Source organism: Lonchura striata, chromosome 6 (genome assembly GCF_050655825.1).
Source record: "Lonchura striata isolate lonStrDom1 chromosome 6, ASM5065582v1, whole genome shotgun sequence".
NCBI lineage: Eukaryota > Metazoa > Chordata > Aves > Passeriformes > Estrildidae > Lonchura > Lonchura striata.
Genome location: NC_140708.1, coordinates 10556157 through 10583724, shown reverse-complemented (window position 1 = coordinate 10583724; position 27568 = coordinate 10556157). Strand labels below are relative to the sequence as shown.

General features: G+C 41.7%; 1 long non-coding RNA gene across 3 annotated transcripts in view; it reads left to right on the top strand.

Annotated features, from left to right (window-relative positions):
- Positions 1-27568, top strand: part of LOC144246565 (uncharacterized) — a 538094-nt gene that overhangs the window by 436155 nt on the left and 74371 nt on the right. For all 3 annotated transcript variants that reach the window (XR_014956250.1, XR_014956249.1, XR_014956251.1), the window contains one exon: positions 1-27568. This exon is cut by the window's left edge and continues 5717 nt beyond it. This is a non-coding gene — a long non-coding RNA (uncharacterized LOC144246565).

Below are 27568 nucleotides of genomic sequence, written 5' to 3'. Positions count from 1 at the left end.
TATGCTAAATAGCTCATTTCCCTCGTTTGCTGATGGAGCTAAATGGCCTTTTGGAGATATTTATGAAGATGACTTACCTTTTTCTTATGCACAACAGTCGCACTTTCTCATCCGTGTAATGGAAACAAGAGAGACTCAGGACTTTGCCTCTCTGAAATGGTTTAGCTGTTTTCCCAATAAATTTACAGTTTCGATACAAGACTTCTACATTTTAGAATGAATCATAAGATAAATTTGTTTTTCCTCCGTAAGAATTTGACTATGAAAATATTGTACTTCCATAGAAAACTTTGGATTTCTGTGAGCGGGAGGGTGTCAGCTGTGCTGGATGTGTCAGGATAGGGGTGAGGAAAGGGAGGAAAGGCTCGGATTCTGTGGGTTTCCGTGGGATTCTGTGGGATTCCGTGGGCCCCTGGGCTGGAGGGCAGGGAGTGGAGAAGGGGACATGGTGAGGGTGCTGTGTGATCCAGATCTCTGCCTTTCTGAAACGTTCCTCTGTTAACAGGAACTCACCGAGATGGACAGACGGGGGGGTGTTCTGCACAAAGAGGATTCGGGGATGTGCACCTTCCCAGCCCTTGGAGAAGCAGGGATGGGCTCAATCCTTCCCAACCCCTGGAGGAGCAGGGAGAGGCTCAATCCTTCCCAACCCTTGGAGGAGCAGGGATGGGCTCAATCCTTCCCAACCCTTGGAAGAGCAGGGAAAGGCTCAGTCCTTCCCAACCTCCAGAGGAGCAGGGAAGGGCTCAATCCTTCTCAACCCCCAGAGGAGCAGGGAAGGGCTCAGTCCTTCCCAACCTCCAGAGGAGCAGGGAAGCCGGAGGGGAAGGGCTGGTGGCTGAGCTCCTGCCGTGCACAGGGATAGAGAACACCCGGCATCGCATCCTGCACACCTGGTGCTTTCCTGGTGCATTCTCTGTGCGCCCCCGGTGCTCTCCCGATGTTCCCCCGACGTTTTCCCGATGTTCCCCCGATGTTTTCCCGATGTTCCCCCGATGTTCTCCCGATGTTTTCCCGATGTTCCCCCGATGTTTCCCCGGTGCTCTCCCAGTGCGGCCGCGGGCGCACCGGGACTGCCGCCGCGGGACACCAGGGGGCGCTCCCGCACCGCCTCCGAGCCCGGCGGGGACGGGAACGGGAATGGGAATGGGGAGAGGGAACAGGGACGAGGAAAGGAGAATTGGAATGGGAATGAGAGCGGGAAGATGGAAAGGGATACGCATGGGAACGGAGCAGGGCGCAGGGATGGGCATGGGAATGAGGATAGGAATAGGGAGTGGATGCAGAAGGGAATGGGGAGGGCCATGGGAATGGAAAGAGGGACGGGCGTGGGAATAGGGATGGAGCCACGAACATCCTCGGCTGGGCTTCCCCCGCGGGGCACAGCCCACCCGCCAAGGGCCTTCCCAGCCTCTGCCTTAGATCCCGGTAAAGCACCCGCGAACCAGCCAGGTGTTGGGAAGAAAACCCGGCGAGCCCTGCAAAATCAGGTCCGTGTGCTCCCGCTGTTCCCAGCTGTGTGATGTTTATCCAAGGCCACAGCTTGGGCGTCTCCCTCACTCACAGAGATAAGCTGAATGCATCACTTACCAAAAGTTTAACGTCTAGGTAAGATTCCTATAGAAAATGAGTGGGGGAATTGGCTTTTTTTTTTTTTTTTTTTTTTCTCCTGCAGAAAATAACCACCTAATTCCTGTCCTGTGCATAAAACATAATTTTAGTAATGAAGAAAGCATGTGTAAACCTTCCTTTAGTTTTGAGACAATGCCTTAATCCATTTAACATAATAATTCCTCTAAATCTAGAAACATTTCCAATCTCATGCAAAACTTTATTTTATTCTACTCAAAAGTAATATTCAGCAATAAGACTTTAATTGAACTTTATTTACTAATTCAAATATGGAGTGGGTAGACAAAACAAAGTACACTTGGAAATTGAAAGGTGTTTTAAGGCATTGCAAAAAATGTGTTAATCTTTTATGTATAAATGCAAAAAAAAGTGATTTGCTGTTTCCAGAAGTCCTTTAGAAAATGGTTTGAAGGCACTTAGACCAAAAAGGAAGTTTGCATCTGACATGAATATAATATGTTTAAATTATGATGTTTCTTCAGCTGTGGGAGGATAGAAAATTCTTTTACTGAAATCTTTGTGATTTTGCTGGCTTAAGCAGCACTTGTACACACTAAGGTGGCAAAGAATGTGGCTTCAACAACAACAACAAAAAAAAAAGCCAGAAGATTTCTTGAAGAAAATTAATAAAAAGTAGCCTTGAGCAAAAATCTGGAGGAGGAAATCTTCCTTGGAGGCTTGAGGTGGATTTGGCAGGAGCAGCTCAGAGTCGCAGATGGGAATTATCCAGCAGAACTTTCCTCGCAGTCCTCAGGAAATCAGAGCAGCCTGACAAATGTCTGGCTGCACACCCCAGAACGACACTCAGGAATGTTCTACCAACATCTGCTCCTGCTTCTGTGGCTGTGACAGGAGACAGGGAAACAACGTGTGCGAGGGAGCCGGCGAATCTGGCTCGGAGCTTCCTCATGTACGTGGGACAAGGGGAGGGAAGGAAGCCCAAGATGGAAACTGATTTCTAAAATCCAACTTAAAAATGCAAATGATGACTGAAAATGTCCAAAGTGTCCTTCCTCAACTCATGCTGTGGCTGGGCAGGAGGTCACTTTGTCCAGGAGTGCTCCTTTTTTCAGAACCATTGGCCACTCAGGGAGGAGCAGAGGCTGTTTCCAAGCTGACATTGCAATTGGTGTGAACTCCAGGTGCCAGAGACTTCACAGCGATCTAAATGAACTAGAGACAGACAAATCCTAGCACCAAACATAGCCATGAAATCTGAGCAAAAATAATTAACAATTAAAGGCATATTTTCATTGTTTGAAGGGCAAAATATGCATAATATAAATTCTTCCTGATGAGTAAATGAGTAATTTTGATCAAGGAAATACAGACTGCATCTTTTAAAGGTAAGGAAAATGCTTTGAAGACAAAATGTCAGTAAAATAATATCTTTAGGAATCTTTTCAGGCTGCCATCATGTTTACACACCACTTGGCAGATTGTCACTTCCTTCTATTTATTTTCAGCTCTATCCTCTCCCATGTGTGGAATAATTGTTGACTCCAATTGGAAGAACATGCCTGTGCTGCACTCTCAGTTCAGCCACAGAGATGCCATCCCTTGCATGCCAAACTCAGCATTGTTTTTTTCTTGCTGTAATGAGAACAATTATGGGTGGAAGCATTTTGCTGATGATGAAGTGGTAAGAGGGAGCATTTGGAATATTTGGTTCCAGCTCTGCCTCTCTTTAATTTCGGTTTCACGCCTGTCACGGAGGAGCTGAGGGAACAGTCTGGGTGCTGAGCTGTGCTTGTACATGAGACACGAGGCAGTTCCCACGTGTATGTGCCAAACAGGGTGTTCAGAGCTCCCAGTTCTGACATTTGGGTGTCCCAGGCAGCCCAGAAAGGGCTTTGCAAACCAGACACACTCAGCATTCTGTGCTCCAGGTCTGAACTGCAGTGCTCCGAAGGATTGACAAAGGTCAGGTCTCATCTCACTGAGTTCTCATCTCACAGTGCTTAGACCTTCAGGGCTTTGCAGGAGAGAAGGAGCAGTGTGTGTGCAGCTCCCAAACCTTCCCATGCACCTGGTGGAAAGCACAGGGAACTTTATTAATCAAATCTCCTTCTCTTGTATGCCAATAATGGCAGAGTTGGAACATAAAGCTGGTCAGAAAAGTATTTTGCAGCTTCACCTGTTTATGTTCAGTTCTCTCACATTCTGGTTGGAGTTTCCTGAAGTCTGGGCCAGGGTTTGGGTAGGAAAGTAAATTTATTCTCTTTATAAAGAAAGTAACTTTAAGTAAATTTACCTCTTTATTCTCTTCACTGTAATTACCAGAATCACAGAATCAGGAATGGTTTGGTTTGGAAGGGATCTTAAACCTGTCCTGTTCCACAGGGACAGGGACAGGGACACCTTCCACTAAATTTGCCAAAAAGTTCATTGTGGATCCCTTCCAACTCGAGATAGCCTATGATTATATGAAAATCTGCTTTGTCAGTATGTTTTTTCACTTAAATTAGCAAAAAAGAAGTATTAAGAGAAAAGTAAATACTAAGAGAAATTGAAGCAAATGAGAAGAGTTGATAAGTTGAAAGGTTGACAGATAAAAGATCAGATGCTGATTGATAGAAGATTGTGCTTTTAGGAGGGAAAAATTAACTGAGGCGATTTTTTTTTTTTTTTTTTGAGCATATTTGCTGTGGGTTTATGTTGTGTTCTGGATGTAAGCTCTACTAAAGAGTCAGTCAAGCACAGAAGATGCTGCAGATCTGAGAGGTTCTTCCTGCAGAGAAGTGACATGATCTGCAGCAGAATTAATTTCCTGGTTTAGTTTGGTCCTGTCCAGAAAGGCTTTTCATTTCATGAGGATGATGACTTCTATTGATTGGCAGGTGGGTAAGAACTCGTTATCTTCTTAATTAATATCTATAATGCTGGTTAACATAGCACTGGTCTGTGCTCTGCACATGCACTACACCCAAGCCACACATGGGTTTTGAACACTGATCTCAAACCCCACTCCCCTCCAGAATACTATTTTAAAGAAAGAAATGTGTGAAAATGTGGGTAAATAAAAGGTTTTCTGGAAGATATTAAAAGAAAGGGAACAGAAATCTAAATGACAGGCCTGGTATGTGCCTTTCTCAAATATCTTTATCTGGGTAAATCCAGGGTTATTTGTATTTTATGGCTGCCATTGAGGCTGTCTGCTTTGCTTTTTATATTCCAGCCAGCAGTGCTGTTCCTCAGAATTTGTTGCTGTTGTCTTCCTGGACTCTTTAAGCCTCCTCAACTTAGAAAAGCATTATTTAGTCTGGTGGTTTGCAGAGTGACAGTGTTCTCGGGAGGAGAGAGCATTAAGAGAAAGCAGGTATTCATCTTGATATTGCCAGTTGAGTAAAAATGATTAAGAGAACAAACTGCTGAATCTGAAGGTACATCCTTGACTGGAATTCATTCTTTTCTTGTGGTTTTCTCAATGTCTTGCTTGTGGGCTTTTATTATTTTTTTTTTTAATCTGAGATTTACTTTGTTTCTGAAAAGTGTACAGACATGACACAGCCTGAAATGACTTGGAACTTGGAAATAGAAGCATCTGGTTCCAGACTGCTTGGTAGAGGAAGAATTACCAGCAAAATAAGAAATACAGTCAGGAAAAATCAAGACAAGTAAGAATTACTTTGTTGAATGGATGGTCTGTGATGGAGTGAAATCAGATTCCTCTGTATTAAATAAAAGTAATGCTCTCCAAAAGTACTTCAGAGACAGCTCTGTCTCAAGAATGTCCTCCACTTATATTTTTCACTGTCTTTTTTTATTTTTGTTCTTTTGCATTCGCTTTCTCCCTGTGGATGATTTCACTCAACAAGGAAGAAAAAAGTTTATCAAACAGGAGAAAAGCACTTTTTGCTTGATGTAATCACTAGTTCTTGTTTATTTCTAAGACAAAAGTATGAAGTACTTTACCCTCTGGTAAAATTTCAATCTCAGTTTCTGGAGCTCCTTGAAGACACCAAATCCTTATGTTTTTGATGGGGCAGAAGTTGAATTTTTTCATGACAGTCAGTGCTTTTCTCATCTTCCATTTCTTTAGCTCATACCCTTTCTCATGCCTTAGCAACAATGTTCCTTGGGGAACTGGGACAAGGTTGTGATGTACACAAGCAGACCTGAGTCACAGACAATCTCTGGTGACCCTAATGCATCAAAATAAGCAGATGTGGGCACGGAAAAAGCAGCTCAGTCACAGCAGCACCAATGCAAGACATAATGGAAAAATATTTCCTTGTCATCAAATTGTGCTGGGCACTATGGAGGTGAAAGGAAAAACAGCCCTGGAGACAGGGGGACCAGAGGTGAGAAGACACCCAGCTGATTACCAGAACATTTTGTCTTTGGAGAATACACCCAGGTGATATTCTTGGGAGAAATACTGGTTTTGTGGAGAAAAAAATGCAGATTTATGGCATGTCAGCATTTAATAACTTTGTTATTTTGTTGTATTTGCTGAATTGTTTACACCAAAAGAATAAGAAACCTGTAAACCATGATGCTACATTTTAATACCGTGAATTGAGCTACCTTTTCATTTTTCACTCAAAATGATTTTAGCTTTCACTTTCCAAAAGCATGAACAACAAGATTAAAAACTCAATATTCAAGTAGTTCTTCAAGTTATCACTGCTGCCAGGAACTTCAAACCTGAGCTGCTTCTGCACAGGACCACAACTGCATTCTGCCTGGGCAGCTCAGCAGAGCTCACACCATTGCCTTGCTGGGAGTTCTTTACACAACAACCACAGACTGGCAAGTCCTTTAGAAAAAGAAGAAAAAGAACAAAAAGAAAAAGGAGTTGACTTGATGATTATTATGACCTCTGTAAATATTTTCCATTGGCTTTGGGGATTTGTGTTATTTCCCCCACCTACCCCATGCCTTCTATCTGGAGAATCCAGGCTAGCCAGGGTGGAATTTCAGGTGCTGAGATTCTTTACAGCTACTGTTGTACAAGCATCAAAACCAATAATCAAATGCATCCAATCTTTCAAAGCAGGTGGTGGAACTTCCAGTAAATCCCTAAGACAAGGATTTAGCAGGAGCTAAGCTGGATGCTGGAGACAATTTTTTCTTGTGTGACAGCAGAGAAAAATCCATGGGATGGGCTACCCTGAAGGTAAAAGCTTGAAGAACTCCCTGAGCTCTCTCAAGCTCTGCAGTTGGCAGAGATCCTGGGGGTGGTTCTGTGCTTAGGGGTCTCTTTTAGCTGCTGACAGCCTTTGCCAGCCCTGAGGAGAGAGCCTGGAGCAGGGAACAGGGTCAGGGAACAAAGCCCAGCAGCAGAGTGCCACCAGGTCACATTTCCTTGGCATGCTGGGTGTGCCAGCTGTGCTGGGAGTGCCAGGGCTGCTGTGTGGAGCAGCTCAGTCCTGCCTTTGGCAGTGCCCAGCAGGATGGGGGTAAGAGCACAGCAAACATTTAGGAGCATTTGCCTGGAAGAGTCTCCCTGAAACTGTTTGTGCCCCTGGGATTTTCCTGGGACATTGTCCACTCCACTTGTCCTTTTCATTTGTCCAGTCTCCTTTTACTGCCCACTTCTTTGGCTCAGCCACACATTGTGTGGGGAACCTACCCAGATTTGATTTTTCTGAGCCTGTTATTTTCAGCTTTGCTGGATGCCAACTGCTTCTAGCATTGGAAGGTGCAGCAAAAAAAACCTAAAGCAAAATGAAAAAAAACCCCACCCTATTCCCCCTTTTCATTCCCATCTCTGTCATAACAGTATAGGACTTGGTTCTCTCTCCCTCAAACATCTCTCTCATCTTTCCCATCCCTCTCTCACCTTTCTGATTTTTTAGCCACTGCTTGCACAGAAGCTGCTGCAGAACATGATGATCTTTTCAGTCTCCAGGTACTGAAAGTTTTGATTCCCAGTCACTTTCATCTGTCTCTCCTTATCCATGAAGGACTACTGTGTGGGATTCCAGAGATTCCAGCTATAGGATTTCTGCATGTCCTGTCCATTGTTTCTTTGGGAATTAAGTTCTCATTACTTTTTAAAACACATTATTTTAAGCTTCGCTGGATAGTATATTGAACATATATCAAATATGCCCAGCATCTTCATTTTATTTTAATGTTTATGACAGGAATTTACTGAGACTATTCCATGGATTCATGATACTGGAAATCGAGTTAAGGCATGTCTTTCTTGCTGTCTCCTTTACACTGCTTTAGAATGAATCACCCTGTGCCACAATAGCATATGACAGCTGTAAAGAATCACAGATCTTGCACTGAGCCAGATTTAAAAATAAAACAAACAAAAAAGCAAACAAAAAACAACCCCAAGCCAGCACAATGTTATTTCAAGAGCTTCCTTTGCTGGCCTTTGTTTTCTGTACCCTATAGACTTAGAAATGCCCACACTGATTTATGATTTATCTGTGTGTCTGCCCTGGCTCTGCACATTTTGTCCTGGGCTACGCTTATTTAAAATTGAGGTATTTGGGGCTATAAACCAAGCATTTAATCTTAGATGTGGGATTGTCACTTAATCTCAGTGGAAGTTGTTTCTGAACCCAAAGGTAAAACACCAGACAGCCTCGTTTCTCCTCACTCAGCCCAGCAGAGGAAATGGAGAGCCTGATGTTGCCCAAAAAGGATAAAAAGTGGCAGAAGAGAAATCTGGAAGCACTGGATGATCAAGATCACCAGGCAGTGAGATTTCTGCTGCTTTTTAAAAGGTCCCAGGTATAAACTGTGAACTGTGTTGCTGTTACACATTATCACCCACCCAAAACAATGAGATATAAGATAAATAAACAGCACAGACTCATTCCAAGGGTTAATTCTCTTGGCTTTTTGCCTTCCATGCCTAAAAGCCTCTCTTGACATTTGGAAATGGTTGTAAATTCCCCAAATGTGATTCTGGTCCCAAAGAGCCAATTCTTCAGCCTTTATTTACTGTGTTTTACAAGTTTCAGAATTGTAATCCCTCTTGAGGGATAGGATGAAAAGAGAAAATAATTAGAAATTCTTATGGGTTAGAGAGTCGTAGAATTTTAAGGTCTTCAAGAGTTACTGGCTGGAAACAAATATTGCCCAACATTTTCAACTCTGTTAGATCCACTTAGTATAAATTAGTAATTTGGTCAGAGAATATGTAAAAACACGGAGGAAATTGCTGCTGAATTATAAAAGGGAGGAAATTCCTGGTGCCCTCCAACAGTGCACATTCATTTTGTGGTGGATACTTTTGGTCAGCTTTGCCCAAGTCGCCAGAAGTTAAACTTCATACCAAATTTTTTTGAGAAATAAAATATACTATTGCAAGAGTTGTGCTTTCAGGTTGTACCTTTGAAAAGCACCAAGACCCTCAGTAAATCACCATCCCTGGAAGGTGTTTTTCAGTCTTTGAAGATAACATTCCTCCAGAGGATCAACCCAAAACAAAATCCACATCTGTTCAAACTGATTGTGTTCGGTAGCTGAAAATATCCAAAATCACCCACAGTAAAAGAGTGTGCAGCTTCTGGGCACCAGGATGGGAAACTCCTCTTGTTTGTGTCTGTGTTTGTTTGAGTGTTTGCTCTTAATCAGCACTTGAAAGAAGAGATTGATTTACAAAACAGAATTTCAGATGTGGCAATTAAACAAACAAAAAGCTGAAATGAAGGTAAACAAAAGCAGTGGCTCCTTTAAGGTACCAGTAGGATGAACAGGAAAATGAAAGAATACCATTTGGAGTAACTGTAGAACTCCTCAGAGAAGTGTTTGTAGGATCAGCAAATATCCATTCATTAAAGCTAAAATCTGTTGATCTGCTGGTCTGGGATCACTGTAAAAAGCTAGAACAGCAGTGCTCATGAGTTAAACTTAATTTCATTATCTTGAAGTATTTCTTGCCAGAGTGGTAGGATACATACCCCAAATAACAGTTATCTTCAGATGGGATGAGGTCTACATCCTTTCTTGGAAATTAAGGAATCCTGTGTCTTTTAAGGAGATACTTGCAACACTGTGAAATAATTTAGGAATTTCCTGGAAAGGAAAAAAGAGTCTTCAAGGAATTTTAAATTTCTTCATTACATCAATCTACCAAGAGATATCTGGGAAATACTCATTGGTATTTTTTTAAAGACTAAAATTTGGAAAGATTACAAGGATGCTTTACAACTTTTTATCAGTGATTTGTTCATGAAAATCGAGACAGATATTTGAACTAGCAACAAATACTGAGTTATACTGATAGAATATATTTTCTCTTGGAAGTATAATCCTGTTTATTCACTCCTGTGCTGAGCCCTACAGCCTGTACAAAGTGGGTAATGGATGGTTTCTATTTCAAAATACATTTCCAGGCCAAGATTAGAAAAATCTTTGCTGTCCTCTGTTTGCATAAATCTGTATTTTTTTTAAAGTATCCTTTGCTGGATCAGATTAAATTGGTGTTTCAGGAGAGGAAGGTGATGCCAGCTCATCCTCTGCCCTGCCCTGCCAGCTCCAGAGCAGGGTGTGACCTCCTGGAATGTCCCTGCAAGGACTGAGCACACTGATGTCCATCCTGGAGACCCATTTCTGTCACACTGCCTCCAGCAAGCTGCAGCAGCTCACACCCTGCTTCTGCTCTCCTTCCCCTCACCCGTATCTCATTCTCTACTGCTTTCACATTTCTGAGCATCTTGAGAAGGGGACTGTCCTTGAGGCTTCTGGAAGGAAAGTGGGACAGAATGTGTGCATGAGAATTAAAGGAAAGGATTTGGGTTTGACCTGTTTGGGTTCCCAAACAGGTGTCAAAGATTCAGTAATGGCAGGAGCCAACTCAGTGCAGTAAATATGCTTTACCTGAACTCTTCTACTTGGCAGGTTTAAGACTATTCTGTAGTGAAATCAATAGTTCATAAAAGAGACAAGTCTGAGCTGAGGCAACCATTAAATAATTACTTACAGTCTCTTTCTGCTAAATTCACTTGCATAGTTTGGTTGTGTTTTGTAAGGTCTGGGAGTGCACTGGGTTGTTTCCATCTGGATATAAGGAAAAGCTTTTCCTGCAATCAGATCTTTAATCAGTGGAACAGGTTGCTAAGAAGTGTAGTGTGAACTGAACCTCATGCAGCTGACCCTGCCATGGGCAGGAGGCTGGAGTTGAAACCTTCTGAAGTCCCTTCTGAGCTGAATAATCCTGTGCTCCTATGACTCTTGTTGAGCTTATCCACTGAGAGGTTTTTTTTTTTCCTCCCTCTGATTATATAGAGATAAAACACACAACCTTCACTCCCCACCCCCCAGATTTGTCAAAATGTGTTATTGCAGCTGTGTGTGCTCTGGTTACCAAACTGACACACAGCAACACACATTTCAGTGTGCTCCATGTCAGGAGAGGCATTTAGGATTAAATTATTGCTGTAAAGTGTTTGAGAAGAGAAAGAACAGGGCTGGAGGGGTTCAGCTGTCCCTACAAGGCTCCTCTGGTGCCAGTTTACCCATCTGTCCTTTGCCAGCACCGTGCTTGGATTTCTTTCACCTCCCCTCTGTACACTGAGCACAGCTGCAGTTGTTAGCAGCTGGCATTTTTGCCATGAAATGGGTCGGTGTCCCTTTCGTGGGGAGGAGTCCCAAAATGAGGAAGTCAATGAAGTCTTCCTCTTTCTGACCTTTCTGCCTTTTCAATGCCAATATGACAAATGAACTCTTGGTAGAACTCCCATTCCTTGTCTTCAGTTGGTTTGAGAACAGAGGAGGCCCACAATTGTCTGATGTTCCTAAAAGCTATTTGTCAGTTTTTATATTCTTCATTATAAACCCAGCTAACTAAACATTGTGCTGACAAGCAATCAGTTATTAGTTAACTACTAACTCCTTACTGAATCTAGGCCTACTCATTTGTTATTATTATTTTAATTAACTCTAGTAAGGCTTATTTCTAACTAAAATCTTAGCTCCTCTAAAATCTCTAAATTTCTTAAATTTACGTTTCAACACCCCACACCCCACACCTCACACCAGGTCGGCGTTGCTCCCTGGAAGCTCGGGCTGGTTGCTGTGCCAGGCTCCCTCTGCCATCCCAGCCCCGTGTCCCTGCTCTGTGGCCTCCAGGGCCTCCATTGCCCTTTTCCAGAACATGTCCAAGAGCCTGGAGCATCATGGAGATGAAACCAACAGAGCTGCTGCAATTTGGGGTCCCCTTTTGCTCTGTCTCTGGAGTCTGAGTGTGCTTCAACTCCTCTTTGGCCAGGCAGTGCCTCACCTCCATTTGATGGAGGCCTCTCCTATTTCACTTGCATTTCATCCCTCGGCGCTTCCTGCCCTGCAGGATGGACTCTCAGGTCCTTGCAGTGTAAGCACATTAAATCCTTTCATCTCTGGGGGTTTTTTGACAGTGGCAGCCTCCTTTTCAGTACTTTGTTCCTATTAGACAGTGTGATTTTTTGCCTTAGAATATTCACTTTTTCCCCTACTGAAAGCCAAAGGAAAATGTTAACTCAAAAATAAATTTAAAAAAAATTAAATCCATTCTGTAGCATCTTAATGTCTTGTCCTTTTTTATATTCTGTTTATAGGACTGAAAGCACTTGTCACTGTGTGGAAAACATTTGATTTAGGGCCTTTCTCTAATTATTTTTACAGTCTATCTCTAAAATGTAGCTTTCTTATGCTGCTTATTTTCCCTCCAGAGTATAGCTATTATCTCTTTAGGGCTGATTATCACCCACTTAGGGCTAGAAGCCTCCTGAAGAAGTTCTTTCTGCTTCTCTATAGAAAGGTTTTAGAGGATTTTGAATTTTGGAGTTCATTTACACCCTGAGATTTTAAGTTCATTTTGGATATTAGTGCTCCTAGTTTTTCAGGAGTTTTGTTGTTTGTTTGTTTGTTTTGGGTTGTTTTGTTTATAGTCTGGTTTTATTTGTTTTTTTAAGTTAGAAGTGGAACTTCCTCATGACCTTGTTAGCTATTCTCCATGTTGGGTGATAAGATTAATAATTAAAAATTTAATTTAGCATTATTGGCTTAATATATATTTCACTGTGTGCATGTACTGAGCATAATGTTTTGATGGGTAGATAGATATATATACACAGCTCACCTCCTCCTGTATGTCTAGTCTTTCCCCCTTCCTTGCATCCCTATAATGATAGCCATTATTTTCCTGCTATCTCTCCACAGCCTATCCATTGTTTCTAGTTCTCTGTTCTCTTCTTACAGTGCACTATGTTGCTTTACAAAAATTATATATTTCTCCAGCCTTTTCCAATGCATTAAAGAAATCAAATCTAGACCCCGGACTAATCTCATTGTCCATCGCCCTTTTACTTTGGTGTCTGTTAATGCTTTCTCTCCCTTTTCACTCATCCTTTGGTGTTCATGTTCTACATATTCTTGCATTATGTGAATTTTTTCTTCCTTTAAAAAGAATTTTTAAGAAATCACCCACATAATTTATAGATTATTGCCCTGCTTTTCCACTCTGCCTGCTTGGATTCCAGAGGGATGAGAGGTTGGCTGTTGTTCAGAGCCTGCTAAGCCAGGGTCCTTTGCCCTTCCTGGACATCTGGGAAGGTTCCAGCAGGAACATCTCAGAGCTGTCTGTTGATCTGTGATAGCTTGAAATCAGTTTGTCCCTCTCAAGTTCCACTGAAAGTCATCTGAATCCCTTTTCAGTCCATGAAATCATGTTTGCCCTTCAATTTTCCTTGGTCAAAAGGTGTTTCTAATTCTTCAAGTGCTTGCTGACTTCCATGGTCTTTTATAGCCAGTGTGTTTTGCCTTGAGCTGCGTGTGAACTCCTCTGATCCTTTCTTCTGAGAGCCCTGTCAGGCAGCTTCTCACACAGGAATTTGTGTGCACCTGCCTTCCCTCTCAGAAAACACTGCTTGGTGGGACAGCATTCCAAAAGCTACTTAATATTAGAATGTGTGTTTATGTCAAGGAGTTATTTCTATGCTTCTTTGTATTGCCCAGTAAAATCAAAGCAATGGAAAGGCATCAACACTCAAAAAAGCAACAACCCTCTCCACTAGCTATTTTTGAGCTCCTCTAAATGTTGATGTTTTTTGCAGCTGAGTCCTAAAGCAGGATTTCACACGAGAGGTGTTTCTATACGCTCTTACTTTGCTTCTTGTTAACTTATGCCACTTTTGAGATGATGCAGCAAAAAGTTTAATATTCTACCCTTAAATGTTCTGCATGTGTTCAAATTCTTTGTGGCACTGAGTCCCTGAGGGAGAGCTTCTACTCTTAGCCCAGGCCCAAAGCTTATTCTTGTGGGGAATATTTTCACTCTGGAGAACATTGTGGCTTCCCAAGGAGGAGCAGGAATAAGGCTGAGACATTCAGGCCTCTATGGAAAACCCTTTTTGTGGCTCCCCTCACCTCAGGCTCAGCATCAAGTACCAGAAACCTGGCATCTTGGCACACACTGAATTTTCAAGGACCTGATAAACAACAGAAATTATCAGAATGAATCACACAGACTCCATTTTCTTCATGCAGGAGAAAGCCCATTCTTTATTCACATAACTCATGTTACACAGTTTTACAGACCTGGTGTGTGACTCCAGTTGGTTAGTAGCTTTCTTGCCAATTACTCTATTGGTTAGTAAAATGTATTTTACTTGTCCATCAAATCTCTCTACTGTTAAATTGTTTATGTATTTTTTCACTGATTCTCATGGGATGGATTTAATGTTTATACAGGTGCTGGTTGTTTTTCACCCAGGAATAGATTGTTATGTTAACAAACTGTTCACACAAGGACTCCTTTCACATGGGAGCTTGCAAAGTGCCAGCTTGACAGGCCAGCCACTGATCTCACAAAGCAGGCCTGATTTTATGAGGCCTTTCTTTATAATTTTTCTATCTTACTGCAACAAGAAATTGCTCCCATGAGATGAATAAGAAGAGGACCTGATCCCCCAGGTTCCAGTGGGATTGCTGAGCCCCCAGAAGGTTTGAGGAGGGAGGTGGAGGTGATCAGAGGTCAGGGCAGCTTCCAGACAAGGACCCAGGCAAAGCAGGACTCTGCAGTGCTGGGAGGTGACCCTCCCCCTCCACATCTTCTCCACACCTGCCCAGGTTTCCATCTTCAGGTGTTCAAAGTGTAGACTGAAATTCGAGTCCGTGGAGCTGTGGCCAACACAGAACACCCAAAAGGTTCACATTTAAGGGAAAAGAATTCAGATGAAGATGGACTCAAAGAACTAATTTGGGTACCAGGAAAGTTTCAGTGATGTGATTGCCTCTGATGATGCCAGCTGAGGTGCTTTCCTCACTGATCCCAGTGTCTGCAGGCACCTGGCCCCACATTCCAGGCAGGAATGCAGCTGCAGGTGAAGGGATCCCGGTGCAGGGGGTGAAGCTGCAGGCAGTGGCTCTGTTCCCTCTGCTCTGTCCCATTCCCTGTCTGCACTGCCTGCATGCCACACTGACTGTCCCTGTGACCCTGCTGCCCCAGTCTGAGAGCACAGAGAACCCCCCAGAACAGCTGCAGAGCCTGTGCAAAGGATTTGCCACACAAGGATCCCTACCTGTGCTGTGTCTTGCTTTCCCCACTGAGACCTTACTGAGTTATTTCATCCTCAGTTCATGTCAGGGCACCACCAATGCTCTGCAGAGTGGTTCCTTACACTCCCCCTGTTACCACAGGCTCACAATCCCTTCCAGGGGTGTATTAAGCAGCGTGACAAATTTGGATTTTTCATCTCCTCTGCAAGGGAGCAGCTCATTTGGGATTTGTCTGGAGCCACAGCTACACGTGTGTGCCCAGAGGGAGTCAGGAGCACCTGTGGCTTGCTGAGCACTTGCTAAGGGATATGGAATCCACTCTGACTTACCTGCTATTTAGGTTGGGAACTGGTGATTCTCTGTATGATCTGTAGTTTCTGTGTGAGCTTGTTGTGTGGTGTTACCTCACAAGAAAGTTATGACAAAAATGATCAAAAGTGAAACAAATCTTTATGCCCTGCCTGCCCCATGAGAGACAGTAGCCAGGCTCATTACTTTAAGCTCTTCACAATTCTGTATTTTATTTTGTTGGCTGTTTCATCACTTCTTCATCAGTTTTGAGAATATAAAAGGGAGAATAAGAAGGACCATTCAGTAAAATTATAGAACACTTAAAACATCAAAGGAATATTGTTTACTGTTATATTTGAGAGAAAAAATAGGGCTGTAAAACTGCAATGCCTCTTTGTTGTGACAAAGGCTGTAAAAAGGACAGAAAGGCTGACATAAATCCAGTCTTTTGACAAGGACCACAAGAGTGGCAAACAGTACAATTGAATCCACTCTTGTACCAGATTTTTGATTGTAATCAGCTGTTAACCCCCATAAACTTTTAGATGACTTTTAATTTCCTTCAAGCGGCAAAACAATTGTTTTGTGACTGTTTTAAGGCAAGCCACAAGTGAGAAAGTGCAATGTTTTATTTATTTCACTCTAGTCAAGGGTCCAATGAATTCATTAAGTTGAGACTGCAGGATGCCTGAACTTGTCCAGGTCAGTTATTTACTCTTAGCTCAAAGGAGTGTTTCCCATCCCTCATTTCCTCCACCAGCTGAAGCTGGGTGATTATTTCAAGAGCCATCAAGCTCAGGCTATCCATTTTTATGGCCTCAACAGCAGCCATTCCTGGGTTCTTCACAGGCCATGCCAGCAGAGCCTTTGGTTATTGCTAGGGATGAGCATTAGCCTGCAGAATTCAAAATGAAAGCACAGCTGGGAGGTGTTTGTGGAAGTGCTGCTTTCTGTTCCCTCCCCAAGGAAACTGATATTGATGAGTGTGGGGAATATGGGCACATTTTTTCTGACTTAGGCTGCTCTGAAATGTGGATATCATCCTCATTTCTCCATCTGACTGAGCTGTTTTAAATGTGTTCTCTTCAGGAGCTGTTTGGGTTTCTGTTGTTTCTGATGAATGCAAGCAGGCACCTCGGAAGGGCCCTGGCAGGTGTCTGGCAATCAGACCTGTGATTACACAGGAATCTTAACAAGGAGGTGCTCACCTTTTCAAATGCTAAATTTAGATGAGATGAGCACTGATACAAAAGGAGGGATTCACGTCCAACTTCTTGTCTTTGTAGGGATTTGAGCAACCCAGTCTAGTGGAAGGTGTCCCATGGCAGGAGTTGGAGTGAGATGGGCATTAAGGTCCCTTCCAGCCCAAACCAGTTTGGGATTCTGGGATAAGTCCTGCTTGAAATTCCAAATTGACTTTGGACTAAATCCATTTTGTCTAATACTTATAATAATAAATTAAAGGACTCCCCTTCTTAGTAAATAATAGAATTACAGAAAAGTTTGGGGTGGAAGGGACCCTAAAGCTCATCCCATGGGCATGGGACATCTCCCAGTATCCCAGGCTGCTCCAAACCTGGCCTTGGGCACTGCCAGGGATCCAGGGACAGCCACAGCTGCTCTGGGCACCCTGTGCCAGGGCCTGCCCACCCTCCCAGGGAACAATTCCTAATTCCCAATATCCCATCCAGCCCTGCCCTCTGGCACTGGGAAGCCATTCCCCCTTATTTCATCACTGAAGTTCCTGATGAAAAGTCCCTCTCTGGCTTCCCTGGAGGTGCCCCCAGATACTGAAATCTCATTGACTGCAATGAGAATTATAGCTTGTTATTGTAATGCTTCATCTGTGAGTCCTCAACTCTCTAAAATTTTGGGCTGATAAGAAGTTTGTAGAATTTCTTATTCTGTGGTGGAAGTAGCACAACAGGAGCCAGAACTCTGAATCTTATGTGAAGAGTTTTTTTTAAAAATACCAAAGTAATGGCTTTTAATTCAGGGATTTTCAGGACCCAGATAAAGTAGTTATCAGATACAGACTGCAGGGTTTAGGAATGAGGTAATCACCTCTCTCCTGATCTTTCTGAATTGGTGTATCTAATACGTTATCTTGCATATTAAATTTATTTTTTCACTGTCTTCTTTCAACTAGAATTGTTGAATTAAGAGTAGTTTTTTTCCCTGCTGCTTTGTTTTCCTAATCTTCTTCTAATTCTCATTTGGTCTGAAAAGATATTTACATCTAAAGTTATCTTATTAATAAAGCAAATCAAGCTTCTAATTAAGATCTAAAATAACATTGTTTTAGAAAGGGGTGGAGTGAAATATTCTGAATTCTTATAGAAATCTTGTCTTTTAGATTTTTATAAATAGTAAATATTATGCATTTGATCAGTATGTACAGATATTAGAAAACTGAAAAATCTTTTAAAATAGCCATAAGCATCTTTAGTATAATTCAGTTATTTGCCTTATAAGTTAAAATCTAATAGCTGACAATATAATAAAAAGACTATACCATCTGTTAGCTGTATATAATTATATTAAAAACATCAGTCTGTACTTAATTCAACAATTTTCAAGAGCTTGTTAACCTTTCAAATTAGATTTGTGCTATCAATTATACTTAACCAGGAACTTTTTATCCATGCTTTTATATTTCCTTAATTAGTTCCATAACTCATTTCAGACATCTTTCTAATAATGTCACACAGTTATGCAGCCACAGCAGGACTCTCAGGGATGTCTAGTTCCATCCTTTCCTTTTTCTTTCCCCACTACCACACTGTAACTGGGTGATGATGAATGTTCCCACCTCCAGTTCCACTCTCACTTGAAATATTCCTATGAAATTCATCGAGGGCCAGTCTTTGTGTCTGAGAGCAGTGGTGTGAATGGGCTCTGCAGGTCCCAGCCTCAGGCTGTCATCCTGAGAGAATGGACTGCAGGTATTCCATAATTATCTCTTGGATTATCCCTGCCGCTTTTCAAAGAGGTGTTGAGAAAGTCTTTTTTGCCTCTGAAACTTTCAGAGGGTTTTTTCAACCCGTTTGTTCTGGCCCTGACCCTTCCGAGGCCAGAGTTAGGCTCACTCTGTTGAGAACAGCCCCAGCACTCCCTGACAATGGGGTGGTGCTCCAGCAGGATTCGCTTTCACCCCAAGGAAAGCATTGTTCTTAAGGACACATCTCCATCAAACTACTTTAGCAGCGAGGTAAAAGCTCTTCTCAAGACACTCTTGTGATCTGGAAGAGGAGAAAGATGGCACAGCATCAGAAAATATTTTAAAAATCAACTTATCCGTCTAACAGAATAGAGAATGTCATTAAAACATAGTTCATCTGGATCCATATACTTAGGAAATAAAATTATTTTTCATATTGGGAACACTGTTATCACTTTCCAGCCTCCTGGTTTCTTACACTTTAACTTCTTATCGTGATAGTTTTCATTATTTTTTCCAAAACATGTGCTAGAACATCCTCAGTCTGTTAGAGTACTACACTGCAACCAGAGATCACCTTTTTTCACAGACACACCCATAAAATTCACATTACCAGCCCTGAGGCAGGGATACCATTTATCATAGCTTAACCTTTCTCTGTAGTTCAGAGCTGTAGGATGGGGAAGGACAAAGAAGGCAAGTTCTTAAAATAGTCTTGACAGCTGTTTCTCCAGCCTGTCAGCAGAGCTTTCCCCATGGACCACAGGCTGAAGTCCAGCCTGAACCTAATTTCAGTCCACGAGCTCTTGTTTTATCAGCTACAAATAGGGAGAACCGATTATTTCTGTCTTTTTTTATGTTTCATCTCCCATATATTTGGAAATTGTGTTGCTGCTCCGCAGGCTTAGGCTCCCATTCATTGTCACAGTTTTGATCTGTCACGTTTTGTGTTTCATGTTCATCTCTTTCTCAAAGGATGGTGCAGAGGGCTCAGACTGGATGTGTTCAGCAGCCCATGCTCTTGTTCCAAGTCTCTTCTGCATTTTTTGGGATTTTCTTCTCCAGTGTGGCACTGCTGAGTCTTGCTCATTTTGTGCCCCACAGGAATTCCCCAGAGCCCACACCCTGACTGGTCATTCCCAGGTGAAGTCAGGAGTCTGCTGCCTGCCCACAGAGCTTTGGAATTCTCATTTCTTGCAGCCTCTTTGCTAAAAGCTGTCATGCAAGGAATTAATCCAAGCATGGATTAGTGCTGGCCACGGGCTGGATCCTGCAGAGCTCTGCCACTGTCCTCTCCACTTTGGTATGGATCTGTTGGTAATGAACCCCTGCTGGCAGGTTTTTGTGCAGGTTTCCCTTTTTAAAGAAGTTTTGGTTCTGTGTGTGCTCTTTTCATTCTCCTGGCCTTCCATTTCTCTCCTGGGAGTTCTCTAGGAAGACTGGGTTTGTCCAGCAAGCCTGGTAAGTGTGTAGGAAAAGGCTTATCAAACTAGGGATGCTGTAACCTATTTTTTCCTCACAGAGCCTCTAAGCTTATCCTTATCTCCCTGGTTTTCCAGCTATCTCTACTGCTTCACAATTTTAAGAAAATAATAATAATAATAATAATAATAATAATAATAATAATAATAATAATAATGTTTTAAACACTCAAAATGATGGAGAGAGGTGATCCTTTGGCAAGTTAGTGCAGTGGCCAGAGATTCCATTTCAGACATTTCAGCAGGTCAGGCTAGCTGGGATCGAGCCATGGGGAGCTGTGCCTGCCATTCCTGATATTTTCCATTCTCCTCTTGCCTACCTGTTCATGCAGGGAGATATTGGGGAAGCTGTCCCTGCTGCATCCTTCTGCATCACTGCCTGAACAGCTCTTACTTGGTGGCTGCACACTGAAATGAAACTTAGGAGAATATGCTCAGAGGAAGAGACACGTGAAATATTCCCAAGGACCCTTGAAAGGTCTACAGTGAAGTGGGGGTAAAATCCCCAAGAAATTCTTCTTTTCAATGGTTGATGACTCTCCCTCTACTTAGTATTTCTCACACTGTATTGCTTATTTTTTTTCCCCAAAGATGAATTAAGAGCTTGAAGATGGAATTTGTGGATGTGAAAAATCAGAAAAGATGCAAATGCTGTTTTTTTCCTGAGGCCAGGGGAGCTCTGCATGAAAGAGAAAGGTCATGTATGAAAACCATGGACTTTACAAACGTATTGTTTCAGTGCAAATGGATTATATTTTAAATATAAAATAATGCTGACTTTTAGCAGCCATAGAAATTGCACCATATTTTAATATTACAGAAATTTGTTGTTTTCTGATGCATCTTTAATGAAGCATTTTAGAACATTTAGTGAACAAAAACAGTCCTTGAAATTTGTCTTAACTTAGCTCATTTTTTCAATTACTTCTTCCTATCATTGATTTTACACCAGTGCTACCTCCATAGGTATTAAACATAATTGTGCTTAAAGTAATTTAAATATGACTTGTACTGAGCATGAAGATATTTAAGGACAATGGGAAAATATTACAGAAAATTAGTAATTTTTATTAACTTAATGTTTATTTCTCTGTAAGAAAGTTGATGCTTCTGATCTAGATCTCTGTTTCTGAAACAAAGAACTAAGGCAAAGGTTTTGGAATATATGTATAATATATGTATAATATATGTACCTATACCAAGTTCAAAATGAAGTGAGCATTCAGATTTATTTCCTATACTTAATGTTGTTAGCAAGTGAGATATAGACCTTATAGGAGTGAAATATAGAGCTGGATTATTCATAGAGACATTTAAATGGCATCAAAATACAGATGGATTTTGATTTTTTTGGCAATGAAATTATTAGATAACTTTTATTCTATTAAAAACCCCATCAACAGTGTGAAAAACCCATGTGTGGGTGAATGCTGGTTGTAAATAACATGGAATTTTTCAGGTGGGATGTTTGTAGAGCAGTGTAAGATTAACAACCTGTGATACCTGCATCTCACCTTCTGGCCAGTGTTACATCTGAAATACAGACAAAAAAAATCAGAATAGCTTCAGATGAAATATGTGGAAAAAATTACAACTAGCTGCAGAGTGTTCTGGGCTGCTTGTGACCTCGTGGCTGGGATTGCCCTTTGGATCTGATATTTTGGACAGGTTTCTTCTGAAAAGGCTTAGTGCCAGATCTTTGTTGAATTTACAGGGTGGAAGTTCTGAGCCCTCAGAACCTCAGCTGGAGTCACCAAGGGGAGAGTTGGGATGAATGATCCCACCCTTCTCCCAGGGTGTGACCTTCAAGGACACTCCTGGAGCACCTGGGCTCCCTCCTGGAGGCTCTGGAGGAACAGGGCAAGGTTGGAAGCTCAGCAATGGTTCCTCTGGAGCTCCTCATCTGCAGAGGGAGATCTGAGCTCATGTTTGCTCCGTGCCCTTCAGGTGCCACCCCGCTGCCTCTGGGACAAATTGAATGAGTAATAAACCCAGCTAATAATAAATAGAAAAAGTGGGGTGTAAAGGACAGGGTGGAATATTATTTAAAGTAGGTATCTCAACCTGTTTCCCTGAGTAACTGCACAAATAAACTGTTATTCATTTTGAAGGTTAAGCTCTAATAATACCTTTAAAACACTCAAGTAAAGTTCAAATGCAATCTACTATTTATGATAAAGCGTTCCCAGTGTTGGAGGCAACTCTTTCCCAAATTGATTATATTCCCTTTTGAGCAGAAGTAGGTTTCAAGCATCTAATTCAGGAGGAGTCATCCATCTTCCTTTCTGTTAGTCAGACAGCTCGATATTCCAGTTCCTCCACAAAGTCTAACTTGCCAATGGAACGGATATTTCTTTTTCTTCAGCAATACAGGCTCTTTTGAGTAGTTCCAAGGCTGCTTAGCATTTGTGTTCTTTTTGACAGGCATTCATTTTTGGAACAAACTTGTATGTGCATCAGAAACAGAAAAGAAAATTGTCAAAAAGGGGCATTTTAAAGAGTTCTAAGGATTACTAAAGAATTTCTTTTTAAGATTCACAGATATTTTACAGGGAGTCTACAGCTAAAAAGCAATTACTGTAACCTGGGAACATACAGGATTAGTTTGCATAATTTTAATTTGTTGTTTGTGAGATCTTTTCTTTATCAGTGATAAACGGATAAAAATCCCAGTGATGAATCTTGTTGGGAACACATCCAGCTATTTTTGTTATATTTGCTAAGAAAAGGCTTTTATCTGGAGTTTTGAGAAATGTTGTTCTTTTTACGTGACTCCGGGATAATGGCACTTCATGCTCCAGAGCAAATCCAAGAGAAAAGTGAACAGGAGTTAACCAAGGAATTTCAAATCACAAAATCATTTGGCTTTGTGACTGAATCTATCCCTGATGTTAGTCCTAACCTTGGCAGGACTTGGAGTTTGCCATGAAGTTGTCAAGGGTGCATTGCTTTCTCTTCAAACTCAGTGGCCAAAAAAGAAATGTTGTTTTCAGATTCCAAAGTGATGTAACTTTATTTTTCACAGCTAAAATCGAACATTTAAATTTTTTGACACTTAAATTCCTTGCTGTCACTGGATATGAACAAAACTCCTTCTGGCTGAAAAACAAAACATGTAGCCTTTCTTTAAATGAACAATCCCCTTTATTGATACATTTTCATTGGTAGAATTTTCCAAAAGATAAATGAACTTGTCAACATCAGGTTGCTCCTATTTGTTCCAGGATGCCCCGAGCTGTGCTGTGATCAGTCCTTCCCCAGAGAAGCTGCAGAGATGACCTTTTAATTTTTGTTCAAGTACAGAATGCTGAATGAAAGTCACAGCATTCTGTACTCACCCTGAGTCTGCTGCTCCCAAGGCTTGAAACATGGCTTGGTGACACAACCCAGCCAAGTGTGGCATCCAAGTAATGATGTTGTAATTAAAGCAGGAGTGGATCTTCCACTTTGGACGTGTATTTTGGATTGACGATACCGTTCTTCCAAAATCTCCCTCCAGGCTGCAAATATCTCTTGGTGTTCTGCCATTTCTAAGCATGAGTAAAGAAACAATTTCTGGCCCATCAGGAATTTGTAATTGTATTTGATTGCAACCTCAACCATCATCCAAGTCCTGCTGGGGAGGAGACTTAAAAACCTGAGATAAACAGAAACTGAGACAGAATTCAGCCTGGAGAAGAGAAGGGTGTGTGGAGACCTCACAGCACCTCCCAGGACCTGAAGGGGCTACAGGGAAGCTGGAGAAGGGCTGTTCATTAGGAAATGAGTGGCAGGACAAGGGGAGTGGCTTGCCTCTGTCAGATGGGATATTGGGCAGGAATTGTTCCCTGGGAGGGTGGGCAGGCCCTGCACAGGGTGCCCAGAGCAGCTGGGGCTGCCCCTGGATCCCTGGCAGTGCCCAAGGCCAGGCTGGACAGGGCTTGGAGCAGCCTGGGACAGTGGAAGGTGTTCCTGCCATGGCAGGGGGTGGGATGGATGGGATTTAAGGTCATTCCAACCCAAACCATTCCATGATTCCACGGTCCTAAAATTCAGCACAGATTTAATTTATGGCTGACCAAACTTGTGTCATAATGTTATGAATGATTGTAATGGGCAGTCAGGGATTTCCTTTAATGTATTTCTATGCTTTTCTGAGATGAAAATTGTTGAAATGGAATGAATGACTGCAATAATTGAAATAGGATGTAGTTCAGTAGTACACAATTCAAGGGTGTTCTTTTAGGGAATAAAAACAATTTCAGCTGGAATCAGGAGTGTTGGAGGGGGAGGAGCAGAATTCGAATGAAGGAGTTGCATGATGACTGTGAATGACTCATGACATCCAAATCTAAAATATGGAAATGAATCCCAGGAGCTCTGTCAAACAGGACCAAAGATGTGAGGATGTGTGGTCAGACCTCATTAGCTTAATTGATGATGTGGTTGTAGGGTGAGAAAAGAGCATTTTAAACAGAAAGATGGTGAAAATACCAAAGTTTTCCAACTGGCGTTGACTCCATTAGGGCTGGATGTCCTAGTAAACCTTGTGAGCATTTCTCTACCTTGGGGCTCTGGGATCCAAGAATAGCCTCCTGAGAGATATTTTAAAGGACTCCTACACTTCAGAATTCCTATCTTGCAAAAATTGTTTTCCTAACCTTCGTTTCACAAGTATCAGCTTAAAAAATAGACCAAATAAGTGTTGGTCTTTCTTGCTCCACTTACTAAGAGCAGATGTGCCCTTTCAGTCCTATCACTTCCATTTTCTTGTGGCTGGCCAATACCAGTTCTCCACAACTAAAAAAAAAATAATTAGAGAAACATGAAGTCCTTATATCTGGCAGTGAAATAATTATGTTCAGCATGTTCAAAAATATATATTTTTTTTCTTAGCTAAGACTTGTTGCTTGATGATAGAAAGTGCTTCATGGTGCCTGAAGCAGTAGAATTATCCCACCCTGAACCCCTGCAGTCAGAAAAACAAAACAGACCTAAAATTAAGATGTCATCAACAGAATTGTCTCATTTGCTTTAGAAAACAACTTTTCATTGAATAGAGGAATAATGGTACTGAAAAGAAAATGAACTCTAAAGCTGCAGCCTGTTTAAGTGTTGCACTGAGCACGGGGATCCACTCAGTACCCCCGTGGAGGAGGTTTGGATTTTCAGAAGCAAAAAGTTAGACTTCTTGCTTGATACAAGTGAATACAGAAGGGCTTTGGGTACTCCAGAAGGTCAAGCTGACCTCGTTTGCTGATTAAAAACTAGAGGCTAAAGACAAGGTAATTTTACTTTATTGGAACATTTGGTGTTAATGATGTGGCAGCATGATTTGTGATCATAAGATATCCATGGAGATACAAAATGGAAAGTAGATCATAATAGCCCGTGAGATTGAGAAATGGCTGCAAAGCCAATGTGCAAAGGATGTAGAACAAATGGTGAAAAGCACATTGGGGAAGTTGTTATTTTCAACTTTACTTCTGGTAATTTGGGAGATTACGGCACTTTGGGGGTTTTGTGGTGGTTTTGTTGTTGTTGTTAGGGATAAAGAACTCTGCTCTTTGATTTCTTTCTCTGTTTGTATAATTTAAAAATGTAATAACTATGGAATGATTGATTAGAATAAATTGGATGAAAGAATGGGAAGGTCTATATCTAATTTCATATATACTGAATCATAGGTCATTAAATGAAATTTCTCCTGACTCTTTCTATCTGAGGCCTTTGGAGGAAGTGATCTCTATTTAAAGGTAATTAAAAACTTTTTTTTTTTTTCCCTGCTGGGTTTTAATCCCAGTGACTTTTTGTATTTACAAAATTCATCTGGAAGGATCTGTTTAGAAAATATCCGAGACCATCCCAGAACTGACCACAAACCCTAATTTTATTTAAGCTGAGTTAACAAAATATTAAGCTGTATATCAGCTGTCAATATCACTAATACTGTTAGTGGAATTTTCCTAATAAGCCCTGAAATGAGTATTATAATCCTGTTAAATTTGAATTAGCTTCTGAAGGGATTTTGTGAAGTTAATAAGAGAGTTGACATTTCACTTCAAATAGAAGGAGCTGTAGGTTCTTGGAGTTATCACTCCTTTCATTTTAGGAACAGAGCAGATATATTTCCATTGATGTCTGCAGAGCAACACTGGTCTATAAAAGCTGGTGAGGTTGCCTGGTTGAATCAGCCTTTAAAAAAGAAATTCCAGACTAACATTCCACTACTCGTTTCTGTAAAACCCTTCATGAAGCTACAAGATCCATAGGATGGTGGTAATTATGTCATCCTGTTCTTTTGAGATGTTTTTCTCTCTAGATTTATATTTCACCTCTGTTACATCTAATGCATGGTCATTTAAGCAGAAAATTGGCTTAGAATGGTTAATTATTTAATTATTGCATGTACTATATCCTTGAGGAAACACTGCTGAGGAGAAAAATCAGCGAAGCAAGCAGGAGCTTTTTTATTTGAGCTCCATTCCTAAGTAACACTGCTGACTGTTTTCCTTGAATTGAGAAATGAAAATGCAGCTGGAAATGCTAGATGAAAACACATTTAAGTGAAGATAAGATTCACATTTTAGAAGCTGATACTTGGTTAGCATGGTAACACACGTAAATAAAACTTACACGCATTTAGAACTGTAGAAGTTTAGAAAGAGGCACCTCAAGAAAAGATCTGCTGCTCTGTACAGCAAGCCAAAAATAAAGAGAGATGTTTGACTTTATTGACCTGTTCCTTCTGTGGAAGAGAACTCCAGAACCTCCCTTACAACCTCTTCCAGGAATTCATGGGTCTGATATTATGTGATTTAGTTCCCTTGCAGTGGGTAGAAAATCAGTTTTATGGGCCCAGGCTGTGTGCTCCAGCACAGAAAGATTATTGAGATTGCTGAGAAGGGAGCAGGCCTGGATTGAAGACCCCATGAGGCAAGGATGCTGTGAACTGAGGGCAAGCTCCTTTCACTGCTGTTCAGCGTTTCTCTGAGTTTTCTCTGCTTTTGAAGGAACACTTTTTTTTTTTAGTTTGTAGCCTATCAAAGCTGTGGTGGTACTTTGGAGATCCTTCTTGAAGGATAATGTTTAATTAATTTCAAAGCTTTTGCCAGTTCAGGAGTGTGTTGTAGCTTTTAGCACGTGTGCCTGGATTACCATCACAGCTTCTTCTGGGGCTCTACTCCTGAAGTGAAACTCCAGGGTAAAAATTGAGTGCTAAACCTGGTCTTCTGCTCAGTTGGTTATAAATCAGAGTATCCTGTGTATGGTCTCACTGGAAAGGAATGAGTACCCAAAGCCACTACTTTAAAAACTGCTTTGGAACATGGACAGCAGCTGATCTTACAAAGGATTGCATACAGGTAATATTTGGGTGAGGGGAAAGGACCTTCAAAATATATGACATGTATGTGTTTTTCCCTGTCAGGGTTGGCTGCCTGGTGCTCTTTCTTTGCACAAACTGATGCTGCCCCAACTGCAAGTGTCCCAAAGAGGACTGAAATTACCCTGGAACAGAAGTGACTTTCACCAGCTAAGCCTGGAGCACTGATTACCCCCCACCACAACAGGCTCCACTTACCCTTGGGATTTCTGTGCACTGGAATGGTTTGGGTTGGAAAGGACCTTAAAGGTCAGCTGGTTCCACCCCCTGAGATGAATGCCTTCACTGGCACCACCTCACAGGAGTGCTCGTTTGCAGGGCATGGAAAGGGGTCATGCAGCTGCCCAGTTTCAGCCAGCTCCTCTGTGAGTCCTCCTGCACAGCAAATACCTGGAGCAACCAAACCTACCT